Source organism: Toxorhynchites rutilus, chromosome 3 (assembly GCF_029784135.1).
Source record: "Toxorhynchites rutilus septentrionalis strain SRP chromosome 3, ASM2978413v1, whole genome shotgun sequence".
Classification (NCBI taxonomy): domain Eukaryota; kingdom Metazoa; phylum Arthropoda; class Insecta; order Diptera; family Culicidae; genus Toxorhynchites; species Toxorhynchites rutilus.
In genome coordinates, this window is record NC_073746.1 from 24,146,254 (window position 1) to 24,166,489 (window position 20,236).

The 20,236-nt window shown below is 38.7% G+C and overlaps 1 protein-coding gene across 5 annotated transcripts in view; it reads left to right on the plus strand.

Moving 5' to 3' along the window:
- The first annotated feature begins 302 nt into the window (after positions 1-302).
- The window catches only part of LOC129775513 (uncharacterized), a 130,867-nt gene continuing 110,933 nt past the window's right edge, over positions 303-20,236 (plus strand). Inside the window, exons 1-2 of one of the 5 annotated variants that reach the window (XM_055780343.1) lie at positions 304-1,213; positions 1,368-1,495. The gene's annotated coding sequence lies outside the window, so the exon portion shown is untranslated. Of the gene's footprint in view, positions 1,496-20,236 lie in introns of all 5 variants that reach the window. The other 4 variants (XM_055780346.1, XM_055780345.1, XM_055780342.1 and 1 more) reach the window with 4 other exon arrangements.

Sequence of the window (20,236 nt, forward strand, 5' to 3'; positions counted from 1 at the left end):
GTTGATTTGCGCGCCGCCAGCAAGGTACGCAGCCAACTGAAAATGGATTCACCGCTCTCATCGAAGGTAGTATCGAGTGAACTTTATGCTCCGACCAGGTGCAATGTGGAGAGAAAGAGAGAGACCAGGGAACCAAACACACCGCCTTCAATTCGGACCGTCTTTATGACTCATTCATTCGCATTCATTCATTCATTTCAAACATTAGCCCGAGCGAAGCGAAATCGCCTACCGTTTGCCGTTTGCTTTTACTGCTTTTGTACTCGCAGCAGGCGCCGAAATGCGACGGCCTCAACTTCGCCTCTGCCGTACTTGTGAACGACGACTCAGTCCATGTCGAGATTCCGTTTCAAGTTGACGTAGTTTTCCAGCCCTGCACAAACCAAACAGTGGCTCGGGGTTGATCTGGCAGAGCCTTTCGAGAAGATCCAATCACAACTTACTTCGAGTTCGAAGTGACGTTGCGCCGCGAATGCAAGGAAGAATTCAGCCCGCGATCGTTCCGCGAGAGGGAGAGAGATAGACAGAAAGAGAGCGCAAGGTAATAGGGAGAGAGAGCGAGTGCGAGGTGAAATATATTAATTTTGAAATTAATTATAAAAGCTATCGGCGAACGATCGGCCGCTTCCAGACTGAGAGTGAGTGCAGTGCAAGTTCCACGAGAGGCGTTATATTCCAGGCTCCTGTGTCGGGTTGGCTAACAGGATAGAAGAGAACACATAAGGGTCTTTGACGATTGACGATTTGTGTCGCGACTTGCGGCAAAGTTAATTGACCCTTCTGCGCTAAGGTGCTTCGGTGTAGCAATCCACGGTGATTAGACGCGGCTGCAAGTGAGAAGTGTGTGATTTGCTAGGTTTTTTTTTTTGGAGGTGAAAAGTGAAGTGAAATTGCAAGTGATTGACAAATGTCCGCGGCCTGGTAAGGTGAAGAGGCGAAGAAAGAGTTGCGCTTTGGCGACTTTGACTCCGAAGCAATCGAGCGGTGGCAGCAGTAAATGGTTCAATTCGAATTTCGCGAAGTAATGGTATCCAACATCGAGACTGTAACTAACTGCTAAATGTGCGCGCCGCGGTCCGCCCCCATCTCCCAAACAGCGAAAATCGCGCACAAAACACAGCCAACGGCAACGACAGAAAACAACCGTTCGAGTTGATGCATAATTTTAAAACCGCGAGCTTTTGCGAGCAATAAAAGAGAAATAGTTGGATAAGTGAGTGATTTTGCTATATTTTCTTTTGTACATTGCGATTTTTGTCCGTTGCCTCCTCTGTTTTTTTTCTGAACCCTCTTGACGAAAATCGCGAGACCACCCGCGTTTCTAACGGTGCTTCTTTTTGGCGCAATCGAAAATAATTCATTTTCAGTAATCTCTGACGCAATATCGAAAAGATTTTATTTCGAGAGGAGGATCGTGATCCAAAACTGTCCATAAGAAGAATCTACGGCAGCTGTTTGTGTTTCCTGCGAAAGGATCTTTGTCGATCTAGATAAGGTAAGCAAAACGGAAATTCCATCCACTCTTGCGATTCCGGTCGGTTTGTGTTCGTGTGCTTAGAAACTGTGCCCAATAATAACAACAAACGGTGCTCTGCTTTTCCCTTCATATTCGTTTTAATTGAATATTTATCGATAAAACAACTGTTTCTCTGGCGAACCGTGAAAATAATACACACACTCTCGTATCCACAAAGGCGGAATTGAAGTGCTGCGGCGCGCATTTGAGTTTTGCACTCTCGCGATGTAGAGTTTTTTTTAGATGCAACTGTTGGAAGAAAGTGTTACCTGGTGCCACGACACTAACGAGAAAAGATTAGCAATGTTTTTGTACGCCTGAGCAGCAGCAGTCGTGACTATCTTCTTAATTTCGTAGAAATTTTCCGCCGGCAATGGCATACGCAGCAATGTCATATGACACGCGAGTACAAAAACAAAAATTATCGCACTCTTACTCAATGGTTGGGTTGGTGGAGAAGGAACTAGATCAAAACCCTCCAATTTGTTTGTTTTAGTCTCATTTCGTACGTAAAAATGTTGGAAAAATTATTCTTCTATTGGAATAGTATAAAATCTATACTAAAAGTATATAATTTTAACTTCTAGATAAAAAAAAATCCTTCACATCCTCGGTAGCTCCGGTAGCTCTCCGGCGTCGGCTGACATAGTCATATTGAAACCACACCTAGAGATGTCTTAATTTTTCGTTTATTCGATTATCGATTTAATCGTGGGGCCATTTCTAAATATTCGATTCATTCGAATAATTGTCTTTCGGTATTCGATTAATCGAGCGAATATATATTTCTTGTAATCAAAATGAACAGACATTTATATTAAAAAAAATTATGATGTCAAAATTTTAAAAGTAACATAAACATGAAACAAGAATTGTTTTTGAATGAAATGGTATTTCAGTATATTGATATATTTACCATTTCATGATTTTCTGCGGACGATTGAAAAAAAAATGAAAATGAAAATGATGCACAGTATTTTTATTGCACCAACATACATTTTTTTCTGTTCAAAATTGTTCTTCGAATGTTGTTGAAATATCATATTTGTTTGGAAAATTCTGCTTGGTCCCTATAACTACTAGTTCAAAAGAAGTATATTTATATAATCATTGACCACCTAGTATAGTACACCCTGTCCAACTTCTATAAGACCAGGGTATGATCTTGCTGATTTGTGTCATTGTAAATGAACAATGCTTCAATTTATATTCTAGTGTGTAGGTATTGGTGACTAACATACACTGCATGATTTTCATATGTGTGTGTGCAAGCGCTGAGCGTAAACGAATGTTTTCGTATTTTCAACTGTCAAGTTTCTATAAAACCAGTTACATTGTTTGTTGTTTTGATCAATAAAATCTGGCAAATGCCGGAGGGAAGAGTCCTCACGGAGAGAGAAGAAAGACAAATCGATGCATTTCATCAAGAAAATGTTGTCAGAGAAAATTTCTCGTCGGATTAGACGATCCCATCAAGTAGTGCTAAATTATTTGGCGTATCCTTGAGGAAGAAGAGAGCTCCACGTAAATCGAAGCTCTCTGACCGGGATAAGCGGGAAATAGCTAGAACAGGTTCGAATACCTCAAAATCGCATGTGCAAATAAAGCAATATTTCAACTACTCAACTGCTCGGGTGACAATTCGTCAAATTTTGGTAAAAACTCCTCACATAAAGTGGGCTTGAAAGGTTAAAACTCCTCATCTTACACCATCTCACATCGGAAGACGTCTAAGTTTTGCTAAAGCTCACATGAAAATACATAGAATACATTTTGCTACATACCATAACGAAAAGTTCTTCAAAAGTATAGGTTATCTTCACTGACGAAAAAAAGTTCAATTTGGATGGTCCTCATGGTTTCAACGGGTAATGGCGTGTTTTACGGAAAAAGCAACAGCTTTTTTCAATCTGGAATTTTGGTGGGGACTCGTGCATGGTTTGGGCGGGACTCTGTGCAACCGGAAAGCTCAAGATAGGTTTCACTTCATTCAAGGATTACACACATGTTCTGAAATCCTCTCTCTTACCGTTTTCGCGTGGATATCATCACAAAAAATTCACAATCCAACAAAACAATGCTACTATTCATACCAGCAAGTAAACTACGCTATGGATTAAGGACCAAAAACTTAATTTTTGGACTGGCCGGCTCGCTCTTCAGACTTGAATCCTGTTGAAAATCTTAGGGGGAATCCTTGTACGCAGAACCTACACTGTGGGAAAACTTTACACCACGGTTGAAGAGCTCAAGGTCGCGATTTCGGAAAAATGGAAAAATATCGAGAGATCCGTTCAGCAGAATTTGGTAAATAGTATTCCAACACGGATTTTCAAGGTTATTAGTCGAAATGGCAAGGTTACCAATGATTGACATGTAAATCAGCCTATCGTTTTGAATTTTTCATTGATAATACTTATGAATTTTGAAGTGGTCTTATAGAAACTGGACAACTGAAATTATCATATTTAAGCACAATAAATAAACAAACAACTCTTTTGAACGAAATTGACGTTAAATATACTTTAATCTAAGCACTCAACAATGTATGAATGTATCTTATTGAAATTCTAACTGTTTGTGTTGCAAGGAAATAGAATCAGGGTGGTCTTATAGAAGTTGGACAGAGTGTATATTTTTTTCGTACTCTGAATTGGAATACTACCACTTTAGTACGGGAGTTTAGACCACCTCCTTCTTTCCAGTCTCCTCCACCGCCAGGGAATTATTTTGTTGCTTCAGCCGTAAATGGTTTAGCATATTCGATGAATTTCGACAAAAACAGTTAAACCAATTTTGTTGTTTTGAATTTTGTGAAAAAAATTATTTCCTTTTTCATTAATCGCGATTACTATGATAATTATTCGATGCAAAATTATTCGATCAGAATTGCAGATATTCGATTATTTGAATTAATCGAACGATTAACCGACGTCTCTAACCACACCATAAAACTAATAAATTTCAAGTTAAACGGTGCTCAAATAAAACAAATTTAATCATATTTGACGATGTTACCGTACTTCTAAGTTGACCAGAATTTTACCTATCCTTCTTATTCTGAGTTCCCATTTTAGTTTAGTTTTTTTTTCATTTTCAACTCTCTGCTTTTCTCGATATCGAAAAAAATCCAAATTGAGTGTTCAATGTCCTCCAACAGGATGTCATATTTTATTAAAACAACACTTGGATTTCAATCCTTAGTCATCATAATCATTCGTCAGCTCTGAGATGCTCGTCTCAGAAACTTGATGTAGTGTTTGTCTCGGGAATTACTGCTGCCAATTTACGATGTCCTCTAGTTGCCTAGAGCAAAATTCAAAAATTGGACGGTTAATTAAGTATTTTTATTCGCTGATTTTGCTCCCGTTCTTCCAAGCAAAGCCTGACCACGGATCTCAAATATCAACGCTCTCAATTAGAGACCGTATGGGATAATATCAGCTATAAATCTCATTCAATTGATTCGTTCTTACCCTGTGACTATTTGTCTCTGGTTGGGATTTCTCTTTGTTTACCCTCTCATAAACGTTGTAGGGGAAGTGGGGGCATAGTGGTCACCCTAAGGAATATGCCCATATTCAGCGCCCACATACCGATTCAATTACCGTTCCTCGAAGAATATTATAGTTCAACTCATTGTTCTTCAAGATAGCAAACGGCTTTTAATATAAAAATTCAAAATAGTACACTTTTCATCTTTAGAAAAAAAGTTGAAAAATCGAACTTTTTTTTTGCTTGGAGGTAAAGTGGTCACCTTGTGGGGCGAAGTGGTCACCCGCACTTATCAAGCTAAATGAGATAGATTTATGCGTTTTTTTTTCGTCCAAATTTGTTCAAATCATTTTTGATATAGTAGGTACATGTATGAAATAAGCTTGGCCTATTCACCTAGAGTCTCAATTCCACTAAATTTTCTCTTGCATACAAAAACGTAATAAGAAACACATAACGTTCCGCATTATGAGGCTTGGTTTAGTTAGAGTGACATATTTATCCAGGGTCAAAGCCATAAAAGGATCTTCTTCAAGAGCAGAATGTGATGAGGTATATCAGCTTTAGTAAACAGAACATTGTAAGTTGTTATTCACCTATTATTCATACTTTGCCCCCAAACATCAAAATAATGTCTATGCTAATTAATCGCTGATATTCTACAAAATATCTATTCACCTCTCCTAGAATATGTGAACAGTTGACCAAACTGATGATTGGTCCAATAAATCAGATTGAATAAACTAAATTTCACGAGAAATTCCTCAGATACCATGCGCACAGAACTACGGCCGAATGGCTATCGAGAGAGTAATTTCTGTTTTTATTTTTATTTTGACATGCGACAGCTCTACTGAAGTACCGGGTGACTCGAAAGTTATTAAATTCTTCACGCATAAAGTGTCTATCAATACGGCATCTATAGTCAATAGTTATACTGCCAAACAAACAGGTGACCAATTTGCCCCCACTACCCCTATCCCTCCATCGAATTTTCTATCTGAAATGGACCAAAATGAATAAGTCGACCAACGCTTATTCGTGATGAATTTTATAAAAGCCGGTGATTTGTTTCTTTTGTACTTCCACTTACTCTCATCTCTGAGAATCTCTTATTTGAAAATCGTATGCGTATCAATTATTGAGCATTCAAACTAGATTAGAAATTCTGTTAAATATATACCGGAAATTAGTAATTTTAAATATTCCCGCTGAACTTTTTAAATCTTTTTAAGTTGGTACTACTGTCAGTAGTCTTAATGGCAATTTTAATCACGATCTGTAATTTAGTTTGATTACAGCGTCATTAAGAATAAGTGAACTTTTTTTTTGCTCGGGGATCTTTTACAGTCATACCTCGATATAAGGCAACCTCGATATAACGTAACTTTTACCTCGATATAACGTAACTTTTTAAGATGTAAAAATAAACAATACTAAAATAGTTTTTGGAGTATAGATTATTTCGAATTAATATTTCTAGTTTTTTTTCAAACAAATAAGTACCATAAAATGGGGTAGCATTGGTATTTTTCTTTTTGGATCTCAATTTTATTTTTTGATAAAAAGGAGCATGTGGAAAAGCAATTTTTTTTTTTTTTTAATTTATATCGTTTATTTTTACAGGCTCAGTTACATAGGTTTAAAGGAGCCGAACTCCTTACTGTATTGTTACTAGTATATATACATTTTTCCTTAATTCTAATGTTAATAATATAGGAAACCGATTACTCGCGGTCAACTCGAGTTTAGAAGGGTGACATATTTTCTTCAGGAAAAGGAGGGGATATGAGGATATGTTGACATTGATCACACTCACACTCTCAATCACACTCATCACACTCAATTCTTAAACCTATCTTATATCTAATATGTATTTACATTTCATCTTATTCTTAAGAAGGGATCCGATCTCTCACAAAGGAAAAGGAAAAGGAAAAACTAAGGGTATAAGGACAATCACACACGAAGATCGATAGCTTTAAGGAATACATATATTTGGGACATGTAATCAAGGTCTAACCGAGCCAACACGTCTCTCACCGGCACATTGGGCTGCCTTCCTCGGGCCCGAAGGGTGACTACTAAATTCGATCTGGCGACAAGATACAGCTCGCACGACCAAACAACGTGCTCGATGTCGTGGTAACCTTGGCCACAAACACAAAGATTGTTGTCGGCAAGATTAATACGAAAGAGTAGCGCATCTAACGAACAGTGATTGGACATGAGTCGGGAGAAGGTGCGAATAAAGTCCCGACTCAAGTCCAGACTTTTGAACCATGGTTTGAGGCTAACCTTAGGGATAATCGAGTGAAACCACCGGCCCAATTCATCTTCGTTCCATTTGCGTTGCCAGTTAACTATGGTATTTTTGCGGACTAAAGAATAAAATTCATTGAAGGCGATTTGACGCTGATAAATATCGCCTTCAATTGCACCTACCTTTGCTAATGAGTCAGCCCTCTCATTACCCAGAATTGAGCAATGTGAAGGGACCCAGACAAAGGTAATGACATAACAGCGTCTGGATAAAGCACTCAAAATTTCTCGTATTCTCTCAAGGAAGTACGGCGAGTGCTTTTCCGGCCTCACTGAACGGATAGCTTCGACAGAGCTAAGACTATCCGTTACAATGTAATAGTGTTCAACAGGTCGTGAGGCGACGCTGTCCAGCGCCCAGTGTATCGCTGCCAATTCAGCAATATACACTGAGCAAGGATTCTGAAGACTGTGTGAGGTGCTAAAAAATTCGTTGAACACTCCAAATCCTGTGGACTCATTCATAGAGGACCCATCAGTAAAGTACATATTATCACAATTGATATCCCCATACTTTGCATCGAAGATCGTTGGAACGATCCTCGATCGAAGATAATCTGATGTTCCATGGATATCCTGCTTCATGGACAGATCAAAATGCACAGAGGAATTGATGTAGTCAGGAAAACAAACACGGTTGGGAATATACGAAGAAGGATCAACCTGCATGGAGACGAATTCATTATATGAGCTCATGAATCCAGAATGAAAATTTAGCTCGATCAGCTGCTCAAAATTTCCGATCACCAATGGGTTCATAACCTTACACCGGATGAGGAACCGAAGAGATAATAAATTGAAGCGATCTTTTAGTGGGAGTAGGCCTGCCAAAACCTCGAGACTCATGGTATGCGTTGAGGGCATACATCCCAACGCGATACGGAGACAAAGATACTGAATTCGCTCGAGTTTAATGAGGTGTGTTTTGGCAGCTGATTGAAAACAGAAACTGCCATACTCCATCACTGAGAGAATAGTTGTTCGATACAACATTATAAGATCTTCGGGATGGGCTCCCCACCAGGTGCCGGTAATTGTACGGAGAAAGTTTATTCTTTGTTGACATTTTTTACTCAGATACCTAATATGGGCCCCCCAAGTACATTTAGAGTCGAACCAGACCCCAAGATACTTGAATGACATAGCATGAGTGATCGGTTTACCCAAAAGTTGAAGCTTTGGTTTTGCTGGTTTATGCTTCCTAGAAAAAACCACCATCTCTGTTTTCTCCGTGGAGAATTCGATCCCTAGCCCAATGGCCCAGGTTGAAAAATTGTTCAAAGTATCTTGTAAGGATTCTTGCAGGTCGGATTCGTTTGATCCTACGACAGACACCACTCCATCATCTGCAAGTTGTCTTAGGCTGCAATTTTGTGTAAGGCAATTGTCAATGTCGCTTACGTAGAAGTTGTACAAAAGGGGGCTTAAACATGAGCCCTGGGGGAGTCCCATGTAAGAGACCCGACTTACTGCCGAATCTCCGTGAGAAAAGTTCAAATGTTTCTCACAAAGCAAGTTATATAACATATTATTCAATAGAGGCGGCAGACCCCGAGATTGTAATTTGTCTGACAAAACCTCTATTGAAACAGAATCAAAGGCCCCCTTTATGTCCAAGAATACTGAAGCCATTTGTTTTTTTTCGGCGTAAGCCAGTTGAATTTCTGAAGAAAGCAACGCAAGACAATCATTCGTCCCCTTGCCCCTGCGGAACCCATATTGTGTATCTGAGAGTAGGCCATTCGTTTCAACCCATCGATCAAGGCGAAACAAGATAATTTTCTCCAACAATTTCCGTATACAAGACAGCATTGCTATTGGGCGGTACGAATTGAAGTCGGACGCGGGTTTTCCGGGTTTTTGAATAGCTATAACTCGTACTTGTCTCCAATCATCTGGAACAATATTATGCTCCAGAAACCGATTGAATAAGTTCAACAAGCGATGTTTCGCCACATCAGGGAGATTTTTCAGCAAGTTGAACTTAATTCTATCCGATCCCGGAGCAGAATTGTTACATGAAAGGAGAGCAAGAGAGAATTCTACCATCGAAAACTCGGAATCAAGATCGCACCTATCTTGTGGTATATCTCGAATAATTCTTTGCACTGGAGCGGAATCGGGACAAACCTTTCGTGCAAAATTAAAAATCCATCGATGTGAATATTCCTCGCTTTCATTGGATGAAGAGCGATTTCTCATGTTTCGAGCCACTTTCCATAATTTTTTCATTGACGTTTCTCGTGACAAACCTCCCACGAAATTTCGCCAATAAGCACGTTTTTTCCCTTTGATCAAGTTTTTAAATTGATTTTCAAGGTCCAAATACTTCTGAAAATTTTCAGGGGTTCCACGTTTCCGAAAAGCTTTAAATGCATTCGATTTATCTCCATAAAGCTTGGAACACTGGCCATCCCACCATGGATTGGGAGGCCTTCGACGAATAGTGGAACCTGGGATGGGTTTCGTTTGAGCGCGAACCGCGCTGTCATATATCAAACGAGAAATGAAGTTATACTCCTCCAATGGAGGCAAACCATCTCTGGAATTGATGGCTAGAGCAATCGCGTCCGCATATTTTTTCCAGTCAATGTGTCTTGTGAGGTCGTATGCCATGTTTATTGATTCAGAAGAATTCAACCCATTGGTGATAGAAATTTTGATTGGCAAGTGGTCACTACCGTTGGGATCCTGGATTACATTCCACTTGCAATCTAACGATAGTGAATTCGAGCAAAGCGAGAGGTCAAGAGCACTTGGTTTAGCAGGAGGTTTAGGTACACGTGTTGTTTCCCCAGTGTTCAAAACGGTCATATTGAAGCTGTTACAAAGGTCATATATCAACGATGAACGATTGTCGTCGTACTGTTCCCCCCAGGCAGTTCCGTGAGAGTTGAAGTCTCCCAAGATTAATCGTGGCTCAGGAAGGAGTGAGCACATGTCAACAAGTTGCTTGCGGCTAACCGCAGCTCTCGGAGGCCAATACAAGCTGACTATACAGAGGTCTTTGCCTCTGATGTTTGCATGACAAGCAACAGCTTCGATCCCTCCAATAGGTGGAAGGTCAATTCTAAAAAATGAGTGACACTTATTGATCCCCAATAGTACCCCTCCGTATCTGTCATCACGGTCCAAGCGTATTATATTAAAATCGTGGAAAGAGAGATCATTTTGAGAAGAGAGCCAGGTTTCGGATAGAGCAAAAACATCACAATTGAGTTTATGAATTAGAAATTTGAATGTATCCAATTTAGGGATAAGACTACGACAATTCCACTGTAAAACAGTGATATCTCCGACCTCTCTATTTAAATTAGACATCAAGAGAGATAATCATTGCAAGGAGGGGCCATGTTTGCATCAATTGCTGCAAAATTGTCTTTAGTACTGGAAGCATTGCGGTGACAATGGTTCTGATGGAGTCGGAAACATTAAAACACGTGAAGATTTGATCCACAAGGTCAGACAACTTTATAAATCCCGATTGGGAAGTTGAACTTGACGGAAAAACAGGGACAGTTGGGGTTTTTGATGTCCCCTCGAGTGCTGGGTCGTTCGAAGGTGAACTATTACCACGGAGGCCAGGAGGGACCTGATTTTGCTTATCCGCTGCACTCGATTTTTTGGGCAAGCTAACAGGGGGTATCACCGGAGGGACTTGTCCTTGAACTTTGGGAGTGGTCACATTTTTGCGCCGGGAATTCCCTTGAGAAATAAACGGCGTGCCCCCGTTAGCTGTATCCGCTTCCATTTCGTCAACTGGCAACGTAGCGAAGACATTGTGTGTATTGATTGGTTGTTGTTCTTGAGCCAGTGGAGAAGCGCCCTTCAAAATTTCTGCGAAAGTGCGTTTAGAGCGTTCCCTCAAAGAGCGCTTCTGTTTCTCCCAGCGAGCCTTGTATGTTTCACAAGCTGAGAGCACGTGTGGGGATCCCCCGCAATATGGACACTTATGCTCAGTCGCACTGCAGGATTTCCCCTCATGTTGTTCTCCGCAAGTGGCACATCGTTCTTTATTGGCACAATAAGCAGCCGTGTGACCAACTGACTTGCACTTTAGACAAGTCATTGGCTTTGGAATAAAAAGTCGCACGGCTAACCTCAATTTATCTACCATCACGTAGTCAGGGAGAGCTGAACCAGCGAAGGTGACTCGAAACGAGTTGGACGGCGTAAATTTCTTTTCTTCTCCTTCATGGGAGACTGTTCCGAGCTGGCGGCAACCCAAGATCTTAACAGTCGTCGAGGGCAGTTTTTTAAAACGGCCGGTACCTTCACTCGTAATGTATTCGCACGTCAAGCCCGTTTCGGTTATCACACCCTCAATTTCGACTATGTGAGAGGGTATGTAGACCCGATACTCAATTGTAAAATGCTGATCGACAACAATCTTGTTTGCGTCTTTTCGATCATTCACGACAACTCGCAATTTGTTTGGTCTAACCTTCGAAATTTCCGAAACGGAGGTATACCTTGCCAGATCTTTCGCGATCTGCATGACTCTCAACGCCTTTCCATTTGGCTTAGGCCTGAAGAAAACAACCCAGGGACCAGTTCCGGGCGCATCTTCTGGATAGACCTTTACACGGGGAGTGGGAATAACAGGGGGGGAAGGCGAGGACAGGGATTGAGAGTGGGAAGGCGAAGGTTGAGAAGGAGCGGGAAGAACAGAGGGAGAAGACGAGGTTGAAGGTAGAGTGGGATCGTTAAGGGCAGATGGGAGATTTGCTAGTTTTTTGGAGGGAGGCTTGGTAGGGTTAGCTGACTCGTCCCCAGAAGAAGTATCTTCCGTATTTGGAACACGTTTGAGTGACTTTTTTTTATCCGTTAGGAGGGAACTAGAGTCAGAGACCTCCATATCCGAAGGTCCCCCACTCTCTGCCATTTTAAATTTTCACTTATATTCTAAGTATTTTTTTAAACAATATTTCACAATAAAATAATTCACAAAAACAAAAAAAAAACTTATAATTATTAAATATTTTCTCTCAGTATATTCAATCTTATTCACCTATGAACGCACTCCAGTGCAGATGAACGGGAGCGTGCTGAAAGCTCGTTGGTGGTGGGAATGTGCCTACGACACCACTACACACAGTCGTCGGTGAAAGCTTACCCGCACTGTCACTGTTGGCACGATGACTCGGCGAAATCTCCAATGTCGGCGAAGCAGCGACAAAACAAAAACCAATGCTTGGCTTTCCGAGGATGAAAGCCTTTATCCACTTGCAGGCAGGGCACTTCACTCACTATCCAGATAGTGAAATGAACTCTTCAGCGGCAAAAAAACAACAATCACGCGGTAACCGATAACGGAACTTGGACGCGACTTTCCTTCGTCTGGTTACTTCGGGCAATCGGCGAAGAATCTGGAAAAGCAATGTACGGATTGTTTTGTATTACAGTCCACGACAATTTTCCTTATGAAATACGCATTCCTTCAACCTGATATTTGTGGGCGGCCTTTTCATTTGGTATTGTTATGGCATTTTTTGAACTTTTAGCATAACTTTGAACATGTTTGAAGAACCAAATTGAGAGGAATTTCCATTTGGAGATAAAGTAAGTCACACATAGAAACTATGAAAGTAAACATTGATACTACACCCAAAGTTAATTTTTAGCACATGTTCTGGCATTCCGATTTATTACATAAAATGAGCTGAAAGATAACATAAAATGTTTTACTCCCCAATACATGTATATCATTTGTATAATATATATGCTAGAGCCAATATGAGCGAGCGAAACAGGAGACATATTTAAATGAAAGCATATGAAAGCTTTTCGTATAGTTTGCCAAATACACGGCCCAGACCGAGAAAGATATATTCTCGTTCATGTTCTTATTTATCGTCTTACAAAAAACCTTCCAACTTCATTTTATGATGAGGTTCATATAGCTGCCAGCGCTCCTTTATAATAATCCATATATAGCGTGGTCGTGTAAAGTAACTTTGCATTCCAGCCGGCCTTAGTTCGATCCCCATTGACGTCGTATGAACTTTTTTTTGGCACAATCCCGAATGAAAAGAGAAAAGAAAACAGAAAGAGATGTCTGCTCGCATACATACAAACTATTTTTAAGCTTTCAAAATAGCTCATTATTTGCGCATTTGACTCTCATGCACAGGAAATGGCATCTTTTCTGCCAAAGATGAAATGTTTTCTGCCAACGCTTGGGTGTAGAAATGAAACTGATATCCGGCCTATCCGGCCAATGTTTGCTATTCGGCTGGATACGCGATATTGGAAAAAATTCATAATTTCTCATTAACACAACATAAATAACGGACGGCGAAAGTGTTTGTGTGATTAGCGTAACAGCCTCACAATCCGATCGGCCTGAGTTCCCAGCTGGCGTCGTTGGGATTTCTTGAGGCGAAAGATCTCTGGTTACGTCTTCCTTCGGAAGGGAAGTAAAAGAAGTTGGCCAGCCTCATGAGTTGTTGAATCTGATAGGTAGGAACAGCAAAACCATTTATCCATGATTAAACATAAGGTTTGATAACTGAAATGCCAGATTTTTTTTTAATTAAATCAATATTTACTCATAACATTAATTCATTAACTGTTCTCAATATTACCCAGTGGTTATTATTATGATGAATAAATAATAAATTTTCGTAAGTTGATGATGACAAATGTGAGAATCGTGATTGCGATGGATTCTAAATGTTTTCCTATTTCATCGATTTCGTTGGCAACGGGATTTGCTTCCTGAACGCGACGCTAACAATTATTTTCACTCCAATAACATTGCCAGTAAGACTGTTTACGTTTCAAGAAATCCTAAATAGACTAGATCTTAGGGTCTAAAAAGGTTGCAACTGAGTAATTCTGATCTTCTCCTAAGTAGTTGAAACCTTATCAGGAAAAAAAACCCTGTTAAAGATTACTTCCAGAAAACTTGAATCTCTATTAAAGGATATCCACGGAAACGGGAAATTTTTTGATTGATTGATTGATTATTTGATTTATTTCAGTCGACTTTAACCTTTCAGGTCATTCGGGAAATTTATTATTATAGTTCACTATTTTTATGTAAAAATGTGTTTATTTCTTTTAAAATGTAATCATTTATTCGCTTCATGCACAAATGCAGTATCATCCATTTTCGTATTCGGAAATATAAAGCCGAATATCCGACTATCAGGCCTTGAAGCTATCCGGTATCCAGCCAATCTACTATCCATGTCAACACTAATTGATACCAATTTCACTTCAATTTTTTTAGACCTTTTCCTCTACTTAAAACTGATCATGTTTGTCTACGAAAATTATCTCAAATGAGCATAAGAAAGGTTTTTAAATACTGCTGGGTGATAGAAAATTAGTTTGTTTTTGCGCGTTGTTGAGTAATCATGAACAGTTTCGCATCAATCAAAAAAAAATTTTTTTTCTTCGATATAATTTAACTCGATATAACGTAACGAGAAAAAAAATTAAGTTGCCTTATATCGAGGAATAACTGTATATGAATTCAGCCATTCCATGCCCAACCGATATAGTGGCTCTCAGATTTTCATCAAAAGTGGTAATTTTGTTCTTTTTCGCAATACATTAGACCCGTTTTTTTTTATTTATTTTTTTATCAGAGTGCCCATTTCCATTTTAGGGTGATCCGAAAAATCTATTTTTTCCACTTTTTCCCAAAAATGACTATTTTCAAAAATTCATAACCTTTGAACCACTGAACCGATTTAAACGATCGACATATCAAATTGAAGATTATGATCTAGACTATTTTATTATTTTAGTCGTTTTTTATTGTTTTCACGGCTTTGGACTAGAGGGCGCTATATTTTTTTATTTTTTTTTTTCTCGAAAGCGAAGGATTTTTTTCATGAAATATTCCGATATCAGAGATGCTTTTTTTATTGTTTTCACGGCTTTGGACTAGAGGGCGCTTTATTTTTTTATTTTTTTTTCTCGAAAGCGAAGGATTTTTTTCATAACATATCTCGATATCAGAGATGCTTTTTTTTCGTTTTCGAGTTATGATTTTCCAAAGTTAACCGATGGTTCGAAAAAATAAGGTTTCCCTTTTTTTCCACTACAAAATTTTCAAAATTTCAAAATTCCAAATTTTTTAACTACTAAACCGATTCAGATGATCGGCATATCAAATTGAAGCTTATGAGTTAGTTTTATTTGAGATAATATTGCTTTGGCGAAAAATTTGGTTTTTGGATTTTGTATTAGGAGTACCGGTAAGTTTCCTCTTTTTTTTCAAAAATTAACGAATTAATTTATTTTGCAAAAATGGTTACAAATTCAATATTCAAAGTATTGCCCATCGCTAGTCACAACTTTTTCCCATCTTTCTGGCAATTCACGGATCCCTTTGTGGAAATAATCGGCCGGTTTGTCGGCTTACCACGAATCGATTTAATTTTTGACTTCATCAAAATTGGAGAAGTGCTGGTCAACCAGGCCATCTTGCATCGATCGAAAAAGGTAGAAACCGGACGGAGCAATGTCTGGAGAATACGGCGGGTGTGATAGAACCTCCCATTTCTGCGTTTCCAAGTATGTTTTGACCGGTTTCGCGACATTCGGCCGAGCATTGTCGTGCTGCAAAATAACTCCATCGTGTATTTGCTCGTATTGTGGCCGTTTTTCCTTCAGTGCACGGCTCAAACGCATCAATTGTCGTCGGTAGAGGTCCCCCGTAATGGTTTCATTCGGTTTTAGCAGCTTATAGTACACCACACCCAGCTGATTCTAAACCAAAATCTTCTCCTTATGGCCGTGAACATTCCGCGCGGTCGTCGATGTTGATACGTTGCCCGACGTTTAGGATTGTCGTAATGAACCCACTTTTCATCGCCAGTAAGGATTCGATGCAAAAAAACCCTTTCTTTTATGCCGTTGGAGCAGTTGTTCACACGTGAAAAAACGGCGTTCGAAGTCAAAATTCGAAGTCAAGAATTCATACGGCACCCAATGTCCTATCTTTCGGATCATTCCCATTGCTTTTGTATGACCGGATATGGTTTGCTGAGCTAACCCCAAGTGTATTTGCAAGTTCTTGTTGCGTTTGTGACGGATCTGGATCGGTAAAGCCTCCAATTCTTCATCTTCAAACTTTTTTGGCGGTCCGAAACGTTCTTCATCTTTTAAGTCAAAATTACCACTTTTAAACTGTGCAAACCACGTCTGACACGTTCGCTCAGTTGAAGCATGGTCACCATAAAACTTCCATCAAAATGCGATGACTTTTCGCAGCTTTTTTCTTCATATTGAAGTAATGAAGTGAAATTTCCCGCAAATGCACTCTTGTTGGTACGAAATTCGACATATTCGAAGTGGCAATAAACTATGTTGTTTACGCTTCAACTTTTTTAAATATACTGAAAAAGACGCGCACTGACAGTGTCTTTCCAACGAATGTCTGGAAATTTGATTCACTGGAATAATAATCAAGTTACGTCATCTGTTGTAAAACCGAAGAAACTTACCGGTACTTATTAGGTGTATTATTATTGTTGATTGAGTTAGTTCTTCATAGTTTTCTCGGATAAAGATAAAGAGCGCTATATTTTTATATTTTTTTCAGGAAAGCTCATATCCGAAAATCAGAGATGTATTATTTTTCGTTTTTGAGTTATAATTTTCCAAATTTTACATACTTTAAGTCTTCTTTCAATATTCCTATGTGACTAGACTAGACCTATGCGATAAGAATCCAATCTTCCCGCAAGTGTGTTTTTTTCAAAAGGTTAGCTTATTGGCTTTAATTTAATATTTCGATCATCTAAATCGGTTCAGTAGTTCAAATGTTATGGTTTTTCGCAAAAAAATCATTTTTGAATGAATGGGGAAAAATGATTTTTCGGACCACCGATTAACTTGGATAAATCATATCTCTAAAACGAAAAAAAAGCATCTCTGATATCGAGATATGTTATGTAAAAAATCCTCAGCTTAAAAAAATATATACGAAATATAGCGCCCTCTAGTCCAAAGCTATGAAAGCAATAAAAAACGACTACAATCAATAATTACGAAAATAAAAACCGTTGTTTCTCATTAATTGTAGCTCGTGCGGGTAAGAAAGGATAGAGGGGGTAATATGAACAGGTGGTTGATTTGTATAATCACGGTTTGAATTTCAAATTTATGTTAAAGAGAACCACTTCTACATGTTATTCTATAATATTCAAACCTCCCTAAGACAATGAATACTGTTCAAAGGTGGCAAAGGTAAACAAAAACCGAAAATCATAAATTATTGATGTTCAAGTTTTGATGTGTTGCAGTCCCGTCATCGAAAAGGTCGATAAAATCACAAAAATGCTCGTGAAACTGGTAACTTCGGATATCTACCGTCAGAACTGGACCGTTTGAAGCCAGCGATTGGCGAGAAACGGGTTCAAAATGACAAAAATAATAAAAAGTAGAAGGGTCTGAGCCTAGGGGCACGGACGGAAGTTTGACGTAGGACTGTGATTGTACAGAATAGTTTTTTTTAAATATAATTATTTTTATTGTTCGGAATCTGTTAGTTTAACTCTTTTGAAACTCCAAATAGAAGCCCTAAAACGGGCCGTTTGTTATATGGACTCATAATCGTCAAACGGTTTTTTATGAACAAAAAAAGAAAATAAGCTTCTGGCAGAAGGTTCAACTGTCTAACTGAAAATGATTAATGAATATCAGTATGATACATAACAGGGTGGGATGGTAGATGAAGTATATGGGGATCGGCAAACAAAAAAATATATATCGTCATTGATTACATTGAATAGGAAGTTTATGAGGAAGAAACAAAAAATAAGTTGAAAATATTAACGATTTCTTTTTGTGGTAAAATGCACATGACATCATGAAGTTGTTTTATTTTTAATGAATAGCTATGGTATTGTGTTTTCTTTTCATTGTGTTATTCTTATTATTAGTCTTATTCTAAGGCATCGGGAGCAGTAGCTTTTTCGGTGAAATAATGTTCGTTTGCAGACTATCACAATCAGGTTGTATTGGTTCTACTGCTCAATTCATCATAGAAGGAATTGAGTCATTGAGAATTATGAATATGAGTTATGAAGATTATTAATATTTCATTTCGCTTCATTTTTGTGATGCGATGTAATACCGATCTCAATAAGCCCTCGCATGTACAATTGCCCATTTTGCCGCAGCCCGGAAGACACTCGCTTAGATGTTCATCACCCCGTCATATACAGAAGTCATTCGCTAACTGGACTTGCTTCAACTGGACTTATCCATAACATGACGTACGTTAACTGGGCTGCAAAACGCTTATGTATTAATAATAGATGTCAGATGTCGATTTGAAGTATTGCTTTTGCTGTTTTTCAGTCCAGTTAGCGAGTAAAATTCGATAATTGTATTGATTTTACGGCCCATTTGACGAACAATCACTGTATGGGTGTCACTTTCATTGTTGCTTTGGTGAAATCTTGCATGCCACTTGAGTGATGCATGAAATCTTGCATCTGATTACTTCAACATTTGAAAACGTTCTTGCTAATTCATTTGATAGAACGAATTATTGCACACAATTTTGTCTTGCATACAACGTTCATACGTTCATGCAAACGAAATTGAAAGAAAGAATGCATAATGCATGATTTACCTTCGCATCCGCTCGCAAAACATACCTCTTTTATTTGTTAAATCGCTCACTTGTGTTATTCCACTGTTGATGTTTCTGGCGAAAAAAAAATCTGGATAAATTTTCCGTCTAATGGTATATATGCGTAATTTTCATTTGAAAACTCTTAATAAACGTTACATTTTTGTTATGTGTGACCCCCCCCCCCCATATAGAAATCAAAGACGTAGTCCTACGTCACAATAATTTTCCTATAATAGCTCACTCAGTTAAAGCTTTCATTCATTGGCCATTGTCAGCGCTACCAAATGTTTGTACTAAACAGTTTCATTATACAGTGATGCTTCTGAATCCGGACGCTATTTTATCCGGACACTTATTCATTACATTCAATATTATGCCAAAACCATGACATTTTTTGCATGTTGAATTGATGTGACTGATAGTTACTATTGTTTCATTTCAGTTTAGTGTCAAACATGGCACCTAGCTGTTAACAAAAAATGTTAAAAATCAAAAATCAATGTCATCTTGCCTGCAATAATCTCTGCGTCTGTGGTCAAGGTTATCACGACATCGAGCATGTTGTTTGGTCGTGCGAGGTGTATCTTGTCGCCAGATCGAATTTAGAAAACTCCCTTCGGGCCCAAGGAAGACAACCCAATGTGCCGGTGAGAGATGTGTTGGCTCGGTTAGACCTTGATTACATGACCCAAATATATGTTTTCCTTAAAGCTATCGATCTTCGTGTGTGATTGTCCCTATGTCCTTATACCCTCCTTTTCAACCATTGCGAGCGATTGGCCCCCTTGGTATAAACAGTAAAATAAATTGAAATGTAAATAGATATACAGATTATATTTAAGAATTGAGTGTGATCATCAACATTGTAACAATTCCCTTATATCCCATCCCTTTCCTGAAAGAATATGTCACCCCTCTAAACTCGAGTAAACCGCGAGTAATCGGTTTTCCACCTTACTAACCATAATGTTAGAAAAATTGTATATGTATAGTTTTAAAAAATATATTTAAGAATTCGGCTCCTTTAAGCTAATGTAACTGAGCGTGTAAAAATGGACGATTTATAAAAAAAAAATCAATGTGAATTTCACAAACCCATGTCCGGAATAAAAAGCACATTCAGAAAATGATTTTAAATCCGGACGGTCAAAAGTTGACGATTAAATTTCTCATTGAAGGAGTTACATAAGGGTATGTTAGATGCCTTAATATGGAGTATAGAGTGGTGAGCAAAGCTTTTCGATCCAGGAAACCGCAAAACTCTTCGGTATACAGGACGGGATCGATTATATGACCCG